Source organism: Chiloscyllium plagiosum, chromosome 31, assembly GCF_004010195.1.
Source record: "Chiloscyllium plagiosum isolate BGI_BamShark_2017 chromosome 31, ASM401019v2, whole genome shotgun sequence".
In the NCBI taxonomy this organism is placed as follows: domain Eukaryota; kingdom Metazoa; phylum Chordata; class Chondrichthyes; order Orectolobiformes; family Hemiscylliidae; genus Chiloscyllium; species Chiloscyllium plagiosum.
Genome location: NC_057740.1, coordinates 14,631,676 through 14,655,179, shown reverse-complemented (window position 1 = coordinate 14,655,179; position 23,504 = coordinate 14,631,676). Strand labels below are relative to the sequence as shown.

Here is a 23,504-nt window from a genome sequence, read left to right as displayed (position 1 = left end):
TGGATGGGTATATGAATAGGAAGAGTTGGGAAGGAAAAAGGGCCAGGTGCTGGCAGGTGGGACTAGATTGGGTTGAAATATCTGGTCGCCATGGACGGGTTGGACCAAAGGGTCCGTTTCCATGCTATACATCTCTAGGACTATGACTCTAAAACACCTCAAATGGAATACTGGGTTAGGCAGAAATCTTGTCATAACCCAAGAAACAGATGACTGCTTTAATGGGGTAAGAATTCAAATGATACTCTTTGACAATCTGGCTGGTAAAGATTTGCTCTTGCAATGATCAGCTTCTGGCCATTCACAGTGGAATCACTGAGCTGGATAAGTCGGCCCATGAATTAGAAGCTGCACTGGCACAGAAGTCAAACGTAAACAGGAGTAAAAAAACTCCTGTACAGAAATAAACAACTTGTTACCAGGTGGCTGCACCACTCAGCCAACTAGACAACTCTGCTTTAAGGATGTGTCTGGATTTGGCACGAGAGAGTCTTAAGGTGTTATCAGAGAACTGCTTTTACAAAAGATGGAGGAAAGTTAGACCGTACCCAAGTTTCAACTTCAAGCTCTTCTTTTGCCCATCTCCCACGGTTTTACTTTGGTGGTACGGTTTTTGTACATCAGCAGTAGCCCTCCTCGGATCCAAAACAGGCTTCAAAATTTGTTTTTAATACAGACCTGTGTTTAGAATAGTCTTGCCCTTTGACAGCAGTGCTCAGATTCTCCTCATTCAAAGATAATTTATAAAAAAAAGGTATAGCCAGGTAGGAATTTGTTGCTGGAACATTGGCTTTTGTGGTTGACTGTGCATTCCCAGACTTCCCTTCTGGATTTAGAGGATGCTCTGCTCTCCCTGTATTACTGAACTTTGTCATACATTAGAGGGCTTCCTCCTCTTCGAGTTGTTTTATAGAGTATATCCACAGAGACTAAGGCCATTACAATGTCAGGGTTCTAAAAACATTATAGTGGAGTTTAGGATCCAATGAGATTCCTGCCACAGTCAAACAGCTGAACACTCCAGTCTGCTGCCACTCCTCCAGCAGGAACAGGTTGGCTTTCCCATATTACATCACTGACTACCTGTCAAAGTAGTTCCTTAGCTATAAAATGTTTTATGCAAGTTGTATTGTATAAGCTGGTTTCTTTTCCCCTTACTTTTATTTTAACTTCACCGAGCCCATTCCCAACCAAGGTGGCTTTGAGCTATCCCACAGTCAGCTTTCCCACTCCCCAGTTGCACCATTGACAAGTTCACTGATACCAAGTCAGGAGCTCAAGGACTCTTGACACTATGTAAACGGACCAGGGAAGGGGTTATACTGGACATTGTGTTCGGAAAGGAGCCTGGCCAGGTGAGTGAAGTTTCAGTGGGGGACCATTTCGGGAGCAGTGACCATAATAACGTGGGTTTTAAGATACTCATGGATAGGGAAAACAGCAGTCCTCAGGTGAAGTGTTAAATTGGGACAAGTGAACGACAACAATATTAGGCAGGATTTTGATTGGAGGTAGCTTGGAGGGTAAATCCACATGGGACATGTGGAAGTATTTCAAATGGCAGTTGTTAAGAGTTCAGGAGCAGCATGTTCCTGCAAGAATGGAGGGGGTATGGAAAATTACATGAACCTTGGTTGATCAGGGATATTATGACCTTGGTCAAAAAGAAAAAAGGAAGCATATGTAAGGTCTAGGAGGAAAGGAACTGGCAAAATCCTTCAAATACAAAGGAAAGTAGGAAAGAACTTAAGGAATTAGAAGAGCTAAAGGGGGTCATGAAAAGTTGTTAGTGATCAGGATTAGAGAAGAATCCCAAGGCTTTCTATACATCTATAAAAAGCAAGAGGGTAGCCAGGGGAAGGGTTGGACCACTCAAGGGAAAAAGCAAGGAGTCTATGCGTGGAGCTGGAAGAGGTAGGGGAGGTCCTAAACCAATACTGTACTTTAGGTCAGTATTCACCGAAGAGAAAGAAATTGAGGAAGGATGATCTCAGGAGACTGGCAAGTGTCTCAGCTAAGTTGCAATTAAAAAGGAAGAGGTGCTGTGTGTCTCAAGTATTAAAAGGTAGAAAAGTCCCTGTGTCCTAATGGGATCCATCCCAGAATATCGAGGGAGACACCATAAATTGCTGGAGCATTGACAAACACCTTTAACTCTTTAGCCACAGGCGAGGTCCCAGAGGACTGGGGAATAGCCAATGTTGTCCCATTATTAATAAAGGGTAGCAGGGATAGTACTGGAAATTACAAGCCTGAGAGTCTCACATCAGTGGTAGGGAAATTGGAAAATATTGTCAGGGACAAGGTTTTGTGCATTTAGAAGCAAATTAACATATTAGCAACAGACAGCATGGTTTTGTGTAGGCGAGGTCATCCATCACTAATTTGATTTTTTTGAGGTGACAATGATGGAGGGGAAAACGGTTGATGTTGTCTACAAGGACTTCAGTAAAGCCTTTAACAAGGTCCCTCATAGCAAGCTGGTACAAAGAAATAAAATCATATGGTATTGGGGTGAACTGGCAAGATGGATACAGAACTGGGTCAGTCATAGGAGCCGGAGGGTAGCAGTGAGAGCATGCTTTTTAGAATGGAGGGCCTTGACGAGTGGTGTCCCAGTGTTGGGGCCTCTGCTGGAAGTGATCTACATAAATGATGAAGGAAAACATAGCTGGTCTAGTTAATAAGTTTGTGGATGATACTATTCACAACTCCAATCTTTCGTATGGATAGAATGGAAATGGAGGGTTTTTCCTCAGGATGGAAGGGTCAATTACTAGGGGACATTATGCATGTGTTAAAGAGATGTATGAGGCAAAGTTTTCACACAAAGGGTGGTGAATGATGAAGGGCCTGTTCTTGTGCTGTATTGTTCTTTGTTCTATAACAACTAGCCAATTTCAGTAAGGGTTATTGGCTGAGGCTTTACAACTGGCCTGAGTGCCTATGGGTTTGTGGGGAAAATACTATTTAAAATTAGCTGTAGTTCCCACACATGACCTTTGTTGGTCAATGCAAATAAGATCATCAGGCAGTGTGCAAGTTTGAGATGCACTCAGATGCATTATTGATTTGGCCCATCAGCATCAAGCAATTTTTTGGCACTTCAGTGTAAGAAGAGGTTTAAGAGTCATGTACAGGATTTTTTTTTTTTAAAAATGAACATTAAAGTCAACTTTTGTTCAGATCGTCACAAACATGAAGAACATAACATGTTGACATATGCATTAAAACAAACCTGTATATGCTATGTGGTAAACATGAGTCATTTAATAATATACATTTTAAAATCTTTATCAAGACAGTGACAAACACTTAAAGTGCATCTGAAGGTTGAAACGTATTAGTCAGAAAAACTGACATTAGCCTCACCCTTCAGATTTTTATTTTAAGAAATCTAGAATTTAGGCAAAGGTCCAAGGCTTACATGACAGCACAGCATAAAGGATGAAAAGATTACTCAGGAGAAAAGAAACAGAAATAAACAGTGAGGTCAGAGACAGGTTTATGGTTTTTATGGGATGCTTATTTGCATGTCACAGAACGCAAGAACCTCAGTCTTCATTCACATCAGGAGATCTTTGGCATTAAGATTTGCTCACCAAGCAACAATGCTAAGAACAACCCTGTCAAAACACATCAGGCTCTCAGCTTCAACAGGACAAACCAACTACTAACTTGCAAGATTAAGTACAGCTGAATTATCTGGATCTTTCCAGATTTCTTTGACTCAACTCTGGCCCCCAAGGCTAAGATGGTTTGGTTTTAATAACCTATAGATTGTAGGAGGAAAGGAAGACTGAAGGAGTGATAAGCTCTTAAGTCCTGGAAATAAATAAGAACAGATGATTTCAAACTAGCAAGGATGCAGGGAGGAGTAAGTGCACCCAAGACAGGGAGGAATGCAAGTAGAGTTTGTGAACACTCAGGTATAGACAAAACAACAAGATAACAAAAAGGAGAGATTTTTAAGTAGCAGCTCATAATATTTCTTTTAAAGCACTCAGTCCTACTTAATCTTTGAGAACCCTTGATATCTTGTGTGCCAAATGTCAACTGTTCCTATCCAATAGAGACGCAGGCTCTGTTACAGACCAGACCCAAACCCCCTCAAAATATTAAGTAGCCTAGATCCTAACCTTTTCTTGCTTTAAAAAAAAAAGGTAAATACAAGGTGTTGTGTTCCAGATGCAGTTTGCCTGGTCAAACTACCAGATTTAAAGCAAAAACATACTAATTCATCCACAATGTTAAAATACAAAAAAAAAGAAATGAATTGTAACAACTATTGGAAAACTTAGAATATTAGATACAGTAACATCTCAAATACACCTAGGCAAAAAGCAAATTTAGAAAACAGATTGTCTCACAAGCACCTCCAGTAGCAAACAGAAAATCCCTAGCTTTTGGCTATAGCCGAGGGGAAATATAGCTGCCGCTTCCCCAACAGCAATTGCTGAAAACTAAACTAAAAGTCCTGGTTCTATGGGAATCTGACCACACCCATTCAGGCTGCTTCTATTGATCCAACTTTAAAGAAAACAAGGACTCAAACCCCATTTACTTTCTTATAGAATGCTCATCACTTCTCATTCAAACTCTCAAAAGAAATCAGAAAATACACCTCTTAAAGCCACAGTATCATCATACCAACAAACCAATTGATGCAATGAGTTGATTATAGATAGCGATACACTTATTCAAAACAATTATCTTTTAGGAGAGAATGAGAAAAGTATTAGCTTCATTACATAAAGTAATAGAGACTGCAAAATGACAACAACTTGTTTTACCTCTTTCTCCTCAACAGTCTTAATTGTTGGTCAGAATCAGCTTTAGTTAGCACCCCCAGAGAATGGGAGTCAACTCATTTTAAACCTGGCCTTTGGTTTTTCCAACAAGGAGAAAGTCATTTTGTGCTGCCACCTCCAACTAGCACTTCCAGCCTGGCCCTGACATGTGGGAACTGCCAAAAGTGTTCAATACCTCCAGCTTATTTTCACAAGAAATGAGAGAAAATATATTCCACCCACCATATTCTCCACTGAATATTATTTTGGTATTGACAGAAGTATCATAGCCCAAGCCCAACCCTGTTGGATCAGCTACTAGGAGGAATAACCCAGTCTTTTCTATAACTCAGTGTTAAAGTCAACTATCCAGACAACCACCTCCAGCCAAACCATCCTTGCACAAAGACCAGGAAATGAATATGGAGCTTTCCTCATGTGTTTCAATGGAAAGTCATAGATGAACTAGGATCTCAGAGCTCAAACCTCTCATTTTATGGTCAGTTTATTACAAGAAACAAGAGATTGGATAGTAAATGTGAATAATCTCAGGATGACTGCAACATAAGAAGTTAGATGACAAGTACAACTGGTATTTGCAAAGCATTATCACAGTAAATTTCCCAAGATGCTTCATTGGAGCATAATAAGCACCATTTGACACCAAACCATATCAGGAAATTAGAGCAGATGGCTAAAGGCATAGACAAAATAATAGATTTCAAAGAGTCTTAAGAAAAACAAGATTAGGCATAGGTTTAAGCTTCTAGCTGTTAATGCTTAGGCAGGTGAAACAACTTGCAGAGTGAGTGATTAAAATCAAGGATGGTAAATAGATAATAATTGGAAGACTGCTGATATCACAGTAAAGCATGACTCTTATGGCACATTGGTAGTATCCCTGCCTCTGAGCCAGGAGACCCAGGTTCAAGTCCCGCCTGCCCCAAGTGGTGTATATCATCATGGGCGGCACGGTGGCACAGTGGTTAGCACTGCTGCCTCACAGCGCCAGAGATCCGGGTTCAATTCCCGACTCAGGCGACTGACTGTGTGGAGTTTGCACATTCTCCCCGTGTCTGCGTGGGTTTCCTCCGGGTGCTCCGGTTTCCTCCCACAGTCCAAAGATGTGCAGGTCAGGTGAATTGGCCCTGCCAAATTGCCCGTAGTGTTAGGTAAGGGGTAAATGTAGGGGTATGGGTGGGTTGCGCTTCGGTGGGGCGGTGTGGACTTGTTGGGCTGAAGGGCCTGTTTCCACACTGTAACTAATCTAATCTAATCTCTGGAGGAAAATAGCCTTCTTAGAATAGTTATACTGCTGAAGATTGCAGATGTAGGGGAGATTATGGAGGGATTTGAAAATAATTTTTTTTGAAATTGTCACGTTGCTTAACTAAATCAATATAGCTCTACAAATTAATGTGAATACAAACATACTAATAAGGAAAATAGGTTATTCAAGGACACTGCTTCCACTAGCTTTTCATGGAATTACCAAAACTCATGACAAAATAATTTTGCCTCTTCTTAAATATGCAATCCATAAATCTAGATTCTCCTGTAAGAGGGAGCATCCCTCTATCTACCCTGTCAAGACCCCTGAGGACTTTACATTTCAATCCAGTTGTCTCTCATTCAACTCTAGCACAGAAGCCTAGCATGTGCTACCTTTCCTCAAGTGAACCCATCCTTTCCAGGCACTAATCCAGAACGATTTCTGAATTTTTTCCAACATATTTACATTCTGTCTTGAAGATAGATATCCAACACCATGCAAAGTACCACATTGGTTAATGTCGGGGGCTGGTGAGACAAAGGATAGCCTACCTATGTTTTACTAATTTCCTCTAGCAATAAACAGGACTTAAAGTTAGAACACAGGCAGTTGGGTTTTATGACCTCAAGTCAACAAAGAATTGAACATGGGAAGCTGATCAGAAAGATATTAGAATAGTCAAGTCTTGAGTTAAACAGATAGATGAGGATTTTAGTAAGCAAGCAGGCAGGGGGAGATAATGTGTAATAACATCTAAATAGGTTGATAAAAAATATCTACAAAGAGAACTTATAATAGTATAGAACTTTCAACCAAAATGTGATTAGTTTATCAGCTCTGCATGATGGGAAATGCAAAAGCAAAATAATATACATTCAGTCACAAGTTAGACAACAAGACTGAGAAAGTTGATGTTCAATGGAATTACTAACTAAGCTATGACAGCCCAGATTCTATTCTGGTTCATTAGTTAAAGCAGCACAGACTGAGGACTAAAACTAGGATCTTTGTAGTCTGGATGGCTGGGCAATTTACTCAGCAGTGGCTTCACCTTAAGCACTGGGTTGGAGAGAGGAACATCCATTGAACAAGAACAGCACAAGTTTCTTCCATTTATTTTAATTTCCACAAGCTGGAAAATAAGGATCTCTTCAGCTCAAATTTTCTCTGCTCTTCTGATGGAGCTGTTCCTCATCTATGTACAGTTATATTGGTTCCATTACTATTGGTTACCTCTCAGTCAAGACTTTTTCATACTAGAGATTTCAGTGAGTGCTAATTAAGCAGTAGTAGACACAATAACTGAACACAGACACATGATTTCAATATTTTAATTATGAAGTATGAAATCTCTACCACTCTAAATTCCCAGACTGCTTAAAGTAATATTAAATCTTTAAGATCTAAACAGCACAAATATTAACACGTAAAACCTCTTAAAAGCCAATACATTCAAGCAACACATTGGAAAATTCCATTTTTGAATACGATGAACATATTCAAGGCTCTTCTCAGGAGCAGGATGAAATAAATAAGTATCGCTGGACCTCATGTGGTCTCCAGTATCTGCTGACGAACTTCCAGTGTTCTAGAAGCCAGTCAGCAACCCTTCAGGAGATAGGAGTCAAGCAAACCAAGTCTGGGGATCAAATTATGGTTTAAAAAAAAAGGGGAAGAAATCCTCCCACTAAAAAACCCTTATAAAAATATTTTAAGGATTTTACTTAACGTCCTAAAGAAGAGACAAGTTAACAGCATGAGAAGATTAGCACAGATATTTACCCACAATAGTCCCAATGGGACTGACCCATATGAGCATAATTAGATATTAGTAGTAAGCACTTCCTGTTCAGCTTCTAATACATTTCAATACATACCTCTTTTCATATGGAGTATAAATTACAGAACAATCTCATTCAGCTAATTAAGTTTTTACCAGTTCTAGCACTTAGATTGGATCCATCTACACAGATACTATTTCCCTACCAAGATTTTTGTATACCTGTATTTGACTTTTTCAAAGTTACCCAATTGTGTAAAAATGATGTTCACACCAAGAGTAGTAAAGGATAAAGATAGTGATTCATTGGTAAATACTCTATTGGTGAGATTTGCTCACTTCAGCTGTAATGGTGGCAAGGATACTACAATCAAACTCAGTCCCTGGATTATGGAGGGACAGGAAATGCAAGAGTCATTCAGTCCCCAATTCTGATCTTACCCATCAAATCAGGTTTAAAAAAAAAGAATAATGATGATGAGCAAGAGTGAGAGAAAGAGCTAGAGTGCAAAAGGTGTGATTCTTTCACAGTAAAACAGTTTGCTGATGATCACAGTAGAGGCTGATATTTGAAGGATGGTCACTTGGGTGAGAAAGCAGAGCAGCCCAAATTTAGCCACAGGAGAAAACTGAAAATGATAAAGTGTTGTAATAGTTTCCATCTCACTCTTCAAATAATTTAAGCTGGCTGACAACTAGCAGCACAAAAAGGGCAATACTTGCTCACTCAGTTAAAATAAAAAAAGTTAAAATGCCACAATCTAGGTGTAAGAACAGTGGAGATACATTTCAGCAAATAAGCTTTCCTTCCTCCTTCCCTCAGCCTGTTATTCAGTCAATTACTCTTGTTACAGACTGCTTCACTTCAGAAGACTGGCCTTGCTGGATAACTGCAAACATTTCAAAACACTGCAAAGCTCCTCTGAGACAGCAATTTATTTTTCCAAGAGAAAGATCCATGAATCATATTCTAATCAGGCGTTAGATAAGTGACGTTCATAACAGTCCCTGAACTATGTGCAATGTTCCCCTGGACCTTGTTTAAAACCAGGATTCAATATCCATTATCCACCAGTTAGGAAATGGCCACAGAGCAACTCTTTCATTATATTGGAATTTTAAGTCAATCAAATATATCTTGCCTATCAGGGAGGGATTAGGTGCAGAATGACTTAAGACCACAATCTCCATAAGAGGTGATACAAGTGGAATGTCCCTAGAGTGGAATGAGTACATTTTCCAAAGGGCAAATGCAAACAAACTGGGGATTGTGATCGTCATAGGTCAGAGAGTAACACGGCCCTAGAACAAATGCAGGATAATTTTTTTTGTTTTGCAAACTCTTTGTTATTTCAAAGTGTCTGCTGAAAGCTATACAACATAGGTCTATCGGGAATAGCAAACATGTTGGCATTTCTCAGAATAGATTGCAATTCTGCCCACTTATCCCACTAGATCGTGTCCTTTACATACACTGAAATTAGCGGTTCTAGTGTAAGTCAGAACTAATTGAATTATTGAGATTTTATTCTGCAATATCTCCATGATCTCTCTTGCTGCTACAAAGTCTCAGATGAATTCAATTCTCTATCTCAAAACCCATTTGCTCCCCAAACTTCTGCTCCAGACAACCATCACCCCTCTATCACCTTGGTGACATCACTCAAACAGTATGACAGCATCCAGTCAGTTTTCAACACCTGGTGGAATAGCACTTCTCAACTTGCACTCTGTGCAACTCTCAGCCATCTTACTGCATTTTATGACCAGGGATAACCAGGAGAAAGTAATGGGAGGAAAAAAGGCAGGAATGACCATTTCAACAGGGGTGCAGAGTCTAATAGCACGTTGATTATAGGCATATATAGTAATTCTAACAAGGTCAGCCAGATGGACATCATAAATGAACATTTCCCTGATTGGTGCTGTTAATCTGATCCAACGAGAGAGCTCTGGCTGAAATATAAACAGGAGTGTCAAGGGGTGGCATGGTGGCTCAGTGGTTAGCACTGCTGCCTCACAGCACCAGAGTCCCAGGTTCAATTCCAGCCTTGGGTGACTGTGTGAAGTTTGTACATTCTCCCTGTGTCTGCATGGGTTTCCTCCAGGTGCTCCGGTTTCCTCCCACAGTCCAAAGATATGCAAGTCAGGTGAATTGGCCATGCTAAATTGCCCATAGTGTTAGGTGCATTAGTCAGAGGAAAATGGGTCTGGGTGGGTTACTCTGAGGGTCAGTGTGGACTGGATGGGCCGAAGGGCCTGTTTCCACACTGTAGGGATTCTAATTCTAAAAAAAAAGTCAGTTATAAAATAAAAGAAAAAAAAAAGGAGTGTCAGAAGTTCTGTTCACTCAGAACTGGATCTAAGGAAGCTGGATGGGTGTCCAAGGCGCCCTTTATTTACACATGTTGACAGTAGATTAGATTAGATTACTTACAGTGTGGAAACAGGCCCTTCGGCCCAACAAGTCCACACCGACCCGCAACCCACCCAGACCCATTCCCCTACATTTACCCCTGCACCTAACACTACGGGCAATTTAGCGTGGCCAATTCACCTGACCTGCACATTTTTTTGGACTGTGGGAGGAAACCGGAGCACCCGGAGGAAACCCACGCAGACACAGGGAGAACGTGCAAACTCCACACAGTCAGTCGCCCGAGGCAGGAATTGAACCCGGATCTCTGGCGCTGTGAGGCAACAGTGCTAACCACTATGCCACCGTGCCGCCCACAAGTACACCAGCCTCTGGAGCTATTTCAGTGGACATCAGGGATGAAGTAAACATTTTGTTTTAGCCACCAGGCTGAAAATAGGGACCTCGAAACTTCAGCTTCTCAGGAATTGGAGGTACATATTAAACTTCTCAAAGTGGGCCAGACAACAAGTTACACTGAATTGCAGCAAGTGTTGAAAGTTAGGAACCAATTCTCACACAGTCATATCCCAAAAACAATATTAAAAAATAGAAATAAGGCCAGGAATAGACCAAGAAGATAAATCATCAACTAATCCATTTTTGGGTGCTTGTCCAACACTTTCATCTATTTCCTGTACCAATTCAAACGGGGTCATAGTATCTTTAACTTCACATGAACCACTGAAACAGGCAAATTGAACCTTCAATCAAACTTTTGCTGAAGGATAAGATTGGTATCAATGCAGTACAAATACCTAATACACAAATATCTTTGCTGGCATCTGAATTGAGAATTATATGCATGTCTAACTTTAATAGAAAAATTTTCCAGCTCTATTTAAAATTTGATGGGGATTGATGAAGGGGAGAGAAAGGCATCATGTTCTCGCCACTAGTCTTCAGAACCTAACCTTTCATGCACCAATGCCATTCCATACACAACTCTGAAAATTTAACTGTTAGAGGAAGTGGAGGCTGGTACAATCAGAACATTTAAACTGCATCTGGATGGGTATATGACTATAAAGGGCTTGGGGGATATGGGTCAAATGCTGGCAAATGGGACTAGATTAATTTAGGTTATCTGGTTGGTCTGTTTCTGGACAAGTCTGTTTCTGTGTTGTACATCTCTACTACTTAAATAATTCAATTTATTCTCATGCAGCTATTTCTTATTCTCATTTTGTTGCTTGAATTTTATGGCCCTTAAAAATTTGAGGATACTGCCTCAGCAAGAGTTGTTTCAATGGTGACAATTCAGTAAATGGATACCACAATGCCAATTTGCCAATTACAGTCACATCAAAACATTAAATCCTAATGTTTCATGGTGCCCAACCAACAACCCACAAATAAGAGTGCAGACTCCTTGCTATAAAGCAGTTAAATCCACACATACACAAACATACCCAAGGCTGCCACATACTCAATAAGCTTGTGTGGGAAGCAAGAATTTCATTATTTCTAGCTTTTATCTAGAGTCCAAACTTTTCTTTCCTTATCTTCTGCTAGTACTGACTCCTTGGAATCAGTACACAACTGTCAGGAACTCCTTCTCTAAATTGCCCAGCACCCAGTGTTATAGGACATTCTAATTCAGAAATTGGTCAATTTTGACAGGACATACACTGGTGGTGTTATACAGACATGAAAAATTTGTTGGGGCTATCATTCCTGATGTTTCAACGATAGGAAGAGGCTGAATATGCTGGGGCTGTTTTCCTTGGAGTGTTGGAGGCAGAGGGGTGGCCTTGTAAGAGGCTTATAAAATCATGAGGGGTATGGATAGGATAAATAGACATGTTCTTTTCCCTGGGGTGGGGAAGTCCAGAACTAGAGTGAGGGGAAAAATTTAAAAGGGACCTAGGAGACCGCTTTTTCAAGTGTATGGAATGAGCTGCCACTGGTGGAGGCTGGTACAATTACAACATTTAAAAGGCATCTGGATGGGTATATGAATAGGACGGATTTAGAGGGATATGGGCCAAGAGCTGGCAAATAGGGCTAGATTAAGTTAGGATATCTGGTCTGCATGGACAAGTTGGACCGAAGGGTCTGTTTCCATGCTGTACATCGCTATGATCTATGATCACTCCACACCATCCAACCATGCCTGACCTTACCTTCAGCTAATAGCCATGTCTACATTCCAACAGGGATCTGTGATTAGAACATCCTCAACTTCACTCAGCCAAGCTAGGTCCAGGTGTACAAGGATAACTGTGCAGAGAAACTTGAACCAGGCCCTTCCTAATCCACAAGCCTCAGTACCAAGCAAGGAAGTGTCTTCCTTCAGTAAACAACTTTGGTATTAGAACGACCTGTAGGCAGAGTAGGCACAGTAATGAGTAGGAGGTGTAGACCATTCAGCCTGCTCTGCCATTCAGTAAGTTCTTGGCTGATCTGATTGTACTCAACTCCACTTCCTGGTTATCCCAGTTGCCTGACAAAACTGGTGAGTCATAAGGTATCTATCCAGCTCCGCCTAAATAATCTACAATTCTGTCATCACTACAGTCTCAGTGTGAATTCCTAAGACTCAAAATTCAGAAGTTTGATTCATCTTCACTGCAGTCTGAGCTACTAACAATATTTCCATTACTCCAGACAAATTAAAATCATATCTAGGACACAAATACAATAGGCTGCATCCTTGTATCCACAAGCTGCAGTCAGCCAGTCATCAACCACAGCTCCCAATCTGTATATGCAGCAGACACTTAAGTGGAATGATGCAGACAGCTCCAATCTCTGCAATTCTTTCCAGTCCTACTTTCCCAATGCTTCCACACTTAAAATCTTTAACTCTCTGCCCTTTCCACATTTATCGATGGCAGTGTTGAAAACCATTACGCTCGCACCTCAATTGAGGTGGAAGAATTTAGGGGATTCCCCTATTCACAAATATTCAAAATGCTCCAAAATTCTTACCATGAACACACCTGGGGCCTCATCCTTAACTTTTCCTTTGTACCCACCCACCCCATCTAATTAAGAGGGATTTTAACATGGACAATTCCCATAAATAAATACAAGCTATTGCCAACATGCAAACAGCTTTTGTGGCAGACAAAAACAAAATTGCTATGAGACGATTCAATGGGTGTAGGACTGGAAGGCACAGTCAAAAACTTCGAGCCAGACATTTCAGGAACGACAATAAGAAACTTTTCATGCAAAGGTTAGTGGAAGTTCAGAATTCTCTACTGCAAACATCTACTGATACTAAATAAATAGTTCATATTACAGTAGAGATTGATAGATTTTCATGTCAAGAGATATAGGGCAGAGGCTGGGATGTAGAGTTAGGTCACAGATCAGCCAAAATATTGAACAGACAAACAGGCTGAAGCAGCCAAAAAACCTAATCTATCCCCTGGCAACAGTTCAAAACCCAGGTACTCCATTAAAAAGGAGGATGTGAGTAACAAAGGCAAGGCAGAATAGTGTTAAGCAATGGACAATACACGAGAGAAGTACCCTTCAAAGGTATGCATACAGTGTACAACATAGCCACACTCAGGACTGCAAGCCCAAAAATAACTGCATTGCAGTAATGGATCTCAGGAGGCAATTAGGTATTAATCATATTTAAATAAATGAAGGGGATCAGTATTAACTGATGACTCACTTGAACCCCTATAGATAGAAAGGCAAACCCTGGTTTGATTTGTGTGATGCTCATGTTGTAATGTGCATGTCTGTAATTAAATCCATAAAAATAAAGTGTGAAATTAGCCCTAGTTCTATCCTTCATTTGCCTTTCTAGAATATCAATAGGGGCACTCTAACCCCCCTCTGTGCCCCCAATTAGGGATGGTGAAATTACCAGGTAAATTCATTAAATTAATTACAAGTGTATAGGTCAAGTTATATGACAAGGAGATGGATAGGCAAGGTTAAAACAAAGGATACTATAAAAGTGGGTAGTTGGGGTTAAGGTGGCTGATGTGACAAGGTGGCAATAGATGGGATGTGAATTCTAGTAAGAGGAGTACGAAGCATTCAAATCTGAAGAATGCTGGTAGATGGAATGGTTTATCGACAGTTAAAACTTTCCTACTCCTTTACTATTCAGTTTCCTCAATCTCAATAGTCTTTACAGATGGAGAGCAAAGTTGGATCACTTCTTGTTTTATTCCTATTTGATTCTTTTCTGCTGAGTGCTTTACTATTTACATAATAGTCTAACAACTTTTAAAAATAACTTGGTAAGTTAAACCAGGGCAGAATCTTAGGAAGTGTATCATTCATTTTTGCTGCAACAATGGATACATTGCGATGATAAATTGTGTAAAGGGAGAGGGTTTGGCTTCTGATGCCTGCCTTGAAGAAGTTTTCCTCCTCTCTCGACAAGAATCTCAGGGAGTCCCTCTCCCACTACAACTCCCAGGTCATTTCCTCTGCCCTGAAGCTCTTGTACTCTATGCTACTTTCTCCCCACCCCCACCCTCCCCTAGCTTATCTCTCCACGCTTCAGGCTCTCTGCCTTTATTCCTGATGAAGGGCTTTTGCCCGAAACGTCGATTTTGCTGCTCGTTGGATGCTGCCTGAATTGCTGTGCTCTTCCAGCACCACTGATCCAGCATCTGCAGTCAATGTTTTTACCTTCTTTCTGGTATAGAAATACAGAAAGTTCAAATCTCCAGTCCAAAAATTATAAGGGACGTCTGACTGGAAGTGACATGTTCTTAGCAGACAATGAGAATGATCTGAATACACAAAGCATAAATTCTATTATTAATTTTAAACCTTTTATCTGGTGCTGGCTTTATTGCTTCAAGAATTAAGGGCAAGGGTTAAAATAAATAAACTAATGCCTTTCTCAAACATCTAGTTTTCACATGAACCAAGTGCACCAGTTTCATACTTACAACTCTGAAAGCCCCACTGCCTTGCATCCCTCCCTCCCAACACTTACCACTCCCACAATTGCACTACTATGGATAGTTGTAGCAACCCACTACTGGACCAGAATTAGCTCATCTAGATCACCATTAACTAAGCCCTTCCTGCTTAGCTGGCTGCATCTTTGATCAGCATAAGACTGAACAAAGGACATGTAGCAGACAGTTAGGACATTTGTCCACAGAGGGTGTATGTAGCAAGGAGGAAAGGTCCCAAGTAGAGCCTAGGTTAGTGGAGGTAGACAGTGGTTTGGGGTGGGTTTGAGAGTCCTGTACTTCAAATACATACAATACAGAATGCTGTTGTTAACTGGATAGAGTGCAGTGGGAATGAATATGATTAATGAGGTTTAATAATGGGAATAAAAGTGGATTCAGACTGAAAGATTAAATGTCTGATTTTTTGTAAATGCAAGCCTGTATTGTAAGTTTGTTAATAGTTAATCTTGACAGTTCAAACAAATACCCAACTTAATATACAAAAATAGAAATTGCTGGAGAAACTCAGTAGGTTTGGCAAGTATCCCCATCTTTGCATAACTGTCTCACTGGATTGTTTCCACCTACATTCATTCCATTAACCTCCCCTCCCGGTCATTCAGCACAAACCACTTTTGTGGATTAGTGGTGCTGGAAGAGCACAGCAGTTCAGGCAGCATCCAAGGAGCTTCGAAATCGATGTTTCGGGCAAAAGCCCTTCATCAGGAATAAAGGCAGTGAGCCTGAAGCGTGGAGAGATAAGCTAGAGGAGGGTGAGGGTGGGGAGAAAGTAGCATAGAGTACAATGGGTGAGTGGGGGAGGGGATGAAGGTGATAGGTCAGGGAGGAGAGGGTGGAGAGGATAGGTGGAAAAGGAGATAGGCAGGTAGGACAAGTCCGTTCCTACATGCAACTAGTTCTAAAGAAAGATCACCAAATCTGAAACATTAACTCGGCTTCCTCTCCACAGAGGAGTCAGCTGTCCGACTTGCTGAATTTCTCCAGCAATTTCTGCTCGTTTCAGATTTCCAGCTTGTGCTGTTCTTGGTTTTATTATTTTTTTTTAATTTAAAAGCTGAAACATCACATGGATATAATAGAATACACAATTCAATTGTTGATAGGGTGTGAAAAGTTCAGGATCATCATTTCCTTTTGCTCTTCATACCCAATCTCTTGCTACCTTAAATATATTTTTGCAGAACCAGCCAATATGGAGCTAATGAAACATCAGCAGGTTAAATCAACAAGCTCACTTTACTCAAGCTACTTCCTTGCTTTGCATACAATTTTAAAGGCTATAACAATCTCCAGCCAATTAAAATTTTCTTAGTCCATATACAAATACCAAAAATAGACAATTCGGTTAAACAAGTGACTTTAGAATTTTGTTCAGTAACTGTCAAACTCACTTTGTTCTCTTCAACATAAATACCATTATAGTAGGAGCTCCTCAAGCTTCTCAAAGAATTCTATTCACCTCTTCCCTTCACTTTGTTGAAATTCAGACTCAGTGATAGAGAATTTCATTTTAAAGGGAGAAATTGTGTCCTTTCCTCCTCTACAGAACCTAGGGACTAAAAATCCTGGTTTAGTCTTAATTAACTATCATTTTTGAATTTTTTAGAGCTTCAAACAGGTGTCTTCTACTTTCCTTGCCTTCATCCCATTTTACTACCTCAAAATAACATTGTTTTTTGAGTCTGGAGTGTTCAGATCCGATGAAATGTGGTTAACTTGAAGCATTTAACTCTTTTTCCAGTCCAACAAAAAGGAATTTGCTTTTGTGGTGATCAGTTTGACCTAAAGTGATTTTGGCCTGTGATTTTATTTTTATTCAATCATGGGACGAGACTGTCACGGAACCATTTGTGAAAGTGCTAGTAATGTACAATATAATTGCATTCTTGTGTATTGGAACACAAGGAGAACTGGAGGGAACAACTAGTTTATCACTTCTCGGTAAACATGAAGAATTATGTGCATTGCACCAGAAAAGTTATTCATTCAGCTCTTTGTCTGTTCCACCAGTAAATTCGAGCACAGTTGATCTGTATCTTAACTCTATAATGTTTCCATTCCATATTGCTTAACTTTCAAAAGATCCATCAATCTCAGTCACTATTCCACTTTGCCCAATATTGTATCCAACTGGTCAGCATATTTTGAAATCAGTTAACTACTGAATTCCAACTAGCTACCCCAGAATAAATTAGTTGGTAAATTGCCCAAATAAGTGATGGAATAAATGACTACATTTTTCAACAATTCCTTAGAAGGCAGGTGAAGAAAGATATAGATGCGGAGTAATGCACATTTTACAATTTCCTATCAAATACTTCCAGTCAGGTAATGTATGAGATCCATGCAGAAAAGGTTCCCTGGGAAATCGAGACTAAGGGGCACAATTGGAGAATAGCAACTGATTATTTTAAACAGATGAGAAGAAATATCTTCACTAAGGGTAGCATATCTTTGGCATTTCTTTTAATCCAATGGATGAGTGTGCAGGTATAATTGATTACTTAAGTCTGGGATGGACTTAAACATTTGTCTCAGGAAATCAAAGTGCAGGCAGGAAATATCAACCATAATCATTGGGTAGAAGTGGTTCGCATGGATGTAGCTCTCATTATAAAGTTTCTGATATATCAGAAAAGTGTGTGGGTATATTACAAAACAGTCAGGATTAGAGTGGTGCTAGAAATGCACAGGTCAGGCAACATCTGAGGAGCAGGAAAATTGACGTTTTGGGCAGGAGCCCTTCACTTCCTGATGAACGGCTCCTGCCCGAAACGTCGATTTTCCTGCTCCTCAGATCTGCCTGACCTGCTGTGCATTTCTAGCACCACTCTAATCCTGACTGTAACCTCTAGCATCTGCAGTCTTCATTTTTGCCTACATTACAAGAGAACAGTCCCTCTATGCTGTATGGTCAAACACTCAAGACAGGAATGCCCCAACTTACATGATTAAATCTTTCAGCATTGCATCTCACATGGACTCACTCCTTCCAAACATAGCAATCACAGATAAGACCATGCCCAATAACTTTCTTGTACCACTCAACCACATTGCCCCTTCCTTGTTGACACACCTGCAAAGATCTCTTCCAATTCACAACTGCACTTTCAAAATTCTAGCTGTGCAGCATTTACCATGACATCTCTGCAATATTGATTTGCTCAATCACATATTAAACTCAACTTTGACATTATACTCACAACAAAACTGACTCAGTCACCCTATCCTTATTCCAAGGCACATGTCTTGTCTCTATCCCTTGGACTTAAGGATGGCAATATGAACAGATATGGTGAACTGGTTTCAAAGTAAACACCAAACATTCAGGATACTTCAATGACTACCTGGGGGATGCTGAACGGCCGGAGTAAGGACAAGCAGTAGCTTGTCTCACCAAACCACCAACTTGAAAATACCTCAAGAGCAAACAGGGAAAGATTAATAACCAGCCAAGACACCAAATCCCACATCCTACCAACAAAGACAATAAAACTGTTTGAGACATTCACTACCAGAGGTGACTGGATCACAAAGCATCATCAGGTCTTGCTGTCTGTTGTAAAAATTACAGCATCAGTCTACAATGCAGAAACACATACAAGGAACTCCTGATCGGTTTTGTCACCAAGATCACTTGACACTGCCATTTTGTTCTTTCTATCAAGAGAAAAAATGTGAGGACCCCTCTACCCAATTCCTGAATTTATACAATTCTCCAGGTTCTCTCCCAACTCCTCTCATACCCTGCTTGAGCTGCTCGTGTCCATGGAACCCAACCCCAGCTGTCTGCATCCTATATCCATTAAATTGTATTTGCTAACTTCTCTTCCAGACTTCCAATTTGGCTAATACTGTTAATTGTTCTCCCATCCTTTAAGTCTGTTGTCCTGCTCAGAAAAGAAACTGTCAACACCTCAATCATTGTAATTACGATCCTTATCCTCAACTTTCCTCTCCTGATCTCAAACCTGTGCCCAAATTTCCCAAAGCTCCAACATTTGAAGCTCTCCAATTAGGTTGCTGCCTGTGTAGGAGCCAAAACAAATCCTTAAGATAGATTACATTATTCCCACTCTGGCCTTTGGAGTCCCCTGAGGATCTGCCCTTGGCCTGATTCTATCTCCACACCTTCACGCTTCCCCTCAGCATCAGAAACTGTCAGTTTTCACATACAACAAACAACTAGCACATTTTTCAACACCTGCTCCAGCTCCGAACTGTCAGTGTGCTTGTCTGACATGCAGTATGGATGAACCAACATTCCTGTCCAGTAAGTGAGAAGTCCAAGCCCATTTACTTCAGTTTCCACACCAAACTCCGTTCTTTCACCACAATCCATCTCTTCCTGGCAACTGAGGTTGATTTGGACAGTTCTAAACCATTGTTATATTTATGACATTCTAATCACATTTCAGCACCACCACTAAAATGGACTACAGTATTTTGATTTTTGCACCATTAGCTAAGTCTTTATCAGCAGTGCCTTTCCTTCTTGACTATTCCCATGTACTCACCTTCTATCTCCCGCATTCGGCCCTGTGTAAACTCAGGTGTCTTAATTCACACCAACGCTGAAAATGTGTTGCCGGAAAAGCGCAGCAGGTCAGGCAGCATTCAAGGAACAGGAGAATCGACATTTCGGGCATAAGCCCTAATTCACACCAAGCCTTGTTCACTTGTCACACCTATATTGGCTGAACTATATTGGTTCCCTTCAAGCAAAACCTCTATTAAATACTCACCTTAATTTTCAATCTTTTTATGGCCTCATCCCCGCCACACAACCTTATCTGCACCACTCCATTTAGGAGGCTACCCAATTTTAAGTTGTTCTACCACTGGCAGCTATGTCTTCAGCTGCAAGGTCCCAAGATCAAGAATTCCCTCTCTAAAAGTATCTAATTATGCCACTTTCAGACCGACCTCCTTAGATGACAACTTTGGTCACCCACTCTTATGCTTATGTAATGTGCATCAAATTTTATAATTGATACACCCATGATATTTTTATTGCACCTAAAAGGGATTATTTCACTAAAAGTTGCTTTATGGGCTTGAGTACAGCAAAGATCCATCCACACTGATCAATTGTTCCCAGGATGGGAGCAGATGGAGTGTAAAACTGCCTTGTTCCACAGTACATCAATAACATTTTCATTCTCAAACATAGAAACCGAAGTTGCTGGAAAAGCTCAGCTGATCTGGCAGCATCTGTGAAGAGAAATCAGAGTTAACGTTTCAGGTCCAGTGACCCTTCCTTAGTTCTTCAGCAACTTCTGTTTTTGTTTCTGGCTTACAGCATCTACAGTTCTTTTACTTTTCATTCATTCTCATACACCTGCCTGCATCCTCTCAGCAAGTGACTGTTTATTACCAAATTAGGGAGAATATTGAGCTACACAGTTTCATATACACCAAGCACAGAATAAATGGATTTTTAAAAATTGACTTTAAAAAGAAAAAAAAAAGACAGAAGACTTTCTTTGGAAGAGTCTGGATTGGATCTGATCACAAAGTTAAAGGTCAATGTCTCACCCATTAAACCAGTCACCTAGTAGTCAATTTATTTTTATTTGCAAATTAAAGCCATGCAGTACTGATGTCCTGTTATTATATTCCAGTACCAAATTTAGTAAGCGAGTTTAATGTATGTTTACAAAATACACTTAAATATACCTTGAGCTAGACTGTCATTACTGCACCCGGACTACATCAATCTAGCATAATAGTCACACCCTCAAACACATCCAGTGATTTGACCCACCTGGAGTGAGGCTGTTGGTCATACAACAAAAATTCTGCTACTCAGTAAAACAAGTTAGCCATCCCCACTGTCAGCAAGAGAGGGATGAACTACCTACATGTGGTGAATCCTCACACATTCCCCAAGTGCATACTGTGTTATAAACAAAACTCAGACAGCTGCCACTTTTCAGTGACAGTTAGCCTCACCCTTTTTAACTGCTTATTTTCTACTCTCCTCTCCAAAACAGAAGGCATCATCTGGCTCTTACCTAATTGGCCATCCTCACACGCAACAAGGGAGCTGGACAACTCAAATTTAAATCATACATTTCTGACATCTATAATCCAGTACTTTCAGCAAAAGGTCACCAACCAACTTTCCAGGGCACTAGATCTGATCAGATTTTAAGCCAGGAACACTTGTAATGCCCAAATACTCTCCTAGCTAACAGCAGCTATGTTCACAACCAAAGAGCCACTCTGTCTATTTGCTTACTGCCATCAACATGAATACTCCTGACTCTGATCAATGATTAAAAAAAAAACACAGACAGACAATATTAGATTAAAACTTTGATTGAAGACAACAGTGGCTAATAGAAGGAAATATTGCATAGAAAATATCAACAATCTCTTTAAATTGTATTGCTGTCAATAATAAGAAACTTCTGAAAAATATAAGTCCAAATAACTTACAAGTGAGACAACTCATTCATTATATAACAAATCATATAGATTGAAAATACATTAACAGTTAAAGGCAACATAAAAAATGTATCAATATAAATGTAAAAGGTTCACATTATAAATCTAGAATTTGCTTACAACATTTAAAAATATAAAAATGTTGATAACATAAGGTGAACTTCATTTAAAAAAACTCTAACAAGGAAAGGCATCGCCAGTTAGGCAATATTTCCTCTAATAGATTATAATTACAGTACTGCAAAAAAAAATGACACATTGACAAGCACAGATGAAGTACAGGTGGATTCTAATTCTAGTGTGAATTACAAGGACAAACCCCCTACAAGAGAATGCAGCTGTAATAAAATCTAATGCAACAATATCTGAGGCAAGCTGGAAGCTGACAGCATCTCTCCCTAGCCTTTCCCGTACCTACTGTAAATTATTTATCAGCAGCTTCTCTCGAACCTTACTGGACCGTTGTCAAACACGCCATTTGTACCTTTTTTTGTCGTTGCTATCAGCTTGTAGCTGTCCCTAGCTCCATGCTGCGATATTTAACTCTGCTCTTCACCTCCGGCCGCCACCATCCGCGATCTCGCTCTCTCTCTCCTCAGTGCTATTGGTCCAAATCCCGCCCACCTAACACTCTTATTGGCTCGCTCGCAGAGCCCCGCCCGCCCATCCGGCGCTGCCTTTGGCTGGAATGCTTGTCAATTATCCGCATTGCCCAACATTGCAACACTTTAGCCTACCTCTGATTGGATAAACCGAGAAGTCTAGGATACAATTTGGAAAGCTTTGGTTCAGTTGCAGTTTCGATGGGGCAGACTGTAGAGACTTGAAGAAAATGTGCATTAAAATTAATATCCTTGTTGGAACAGTATTTCTTCAAATCCCTAATACATATCACCTTATCTTCCAATTTACATCTCTCCCTTCACCTGACGAAGAGATTTTAAATAAACCCGTTGGACTATAATCTGATGTAGTGTGACTTCTGACTTTCTCCACATCTCTTCCATTCCCTTTTTCATATCACCCATACCACACTCCCTGTTCCACCCTGTCTCCAACGCCTTCTTCCCCCACATTACCACATCCCAAGTACTACATAATTCCCTGACAATCCCTGGCATTGCCTTCCCCAACCATCCTGGCACCCATCACTGCTATTCATCTGCTCTTTCCATTCCATGCCTTCCCTGCCCCATGACATAACTTCCCCTATACCTCTCCCAAATGCCTTCCCAGCCTCACCATTGTTGTCAGTGGTTGCTAGCACAGTGAGAAAGAGAAAGTTGCAGCTTAGTAACTGAGACTGGAGTTCAGCAAGAGATAGTGCAGTACATGAGGCTGGCAGCAGTGAGAGATGGAGCGCAGTATCTCAGGAACAGCAAGAGATGGAGCCCAAAATCTGAGGTCAGAAGCAGTGAGATGGAGCTCAGGAACTGTCATACATGCATCAGGCTTCAGCCACTAAGTAGCCACACCGATCAATCAGAAAATGAGGACAGAAAAAAGCTATGTTATAATAGATATACATTTAGATATACATTTTTAATCTTATTATACCTGCTCTTTCAAAACTGTTCACTTGTCAGCTTGGCTCAGTAGCAGCAATATTATCTTTCAAACAGGGCCACACTCCAAAGACTTGACAACAAAACCTGAGCCAATACTGTGGACCAGGAAGCCCATATGTTTAGCTGGAGGTAAAGGTAATCTAGAAAGCCCAGCAGCAATCCAATGTAAATTAGACTGAGACCACAATTAGGGAAATGGGTACACAATTAGGCCATTTGGTGAAAGGTCCATGAAGACAGCACAACAACGCCTCTTCTTCCTCAGGAAGGCCAAGGAAATTCTCCGTGTCCATAAGGACTTTCACCAACTTTTA

At 40.4% G+C, this 23,504-nt stretch overlaps 1 protein-coding gene across 4 annotated transcripts in view; it reads right to left on the bottom strand.

The window, feature by feature from the left end:
- Positions 1 to 22,200, bottom strand: part of LOC122565247 (phospholipid-transporting ATPase ABCA1-like) — a 173,752-nt gene extending 151,552 nt beyond the window's left edge. For all 4 annotated transcript variants that reach the window (XM_043721016.1, XM_043721017.1, XM_043721019.1 and 1 more), the window contains exon 1: positions 22,107 to 22,200. The gene's annotated coding sequence lies outside the window, so the exon portion shown is untranslated. The remainder of the gene's footprint in view (positions 1 to 22,106) is intronic.
- Positions 22,201 to 23,504: the final 1,304 nt, after the last annotated feature.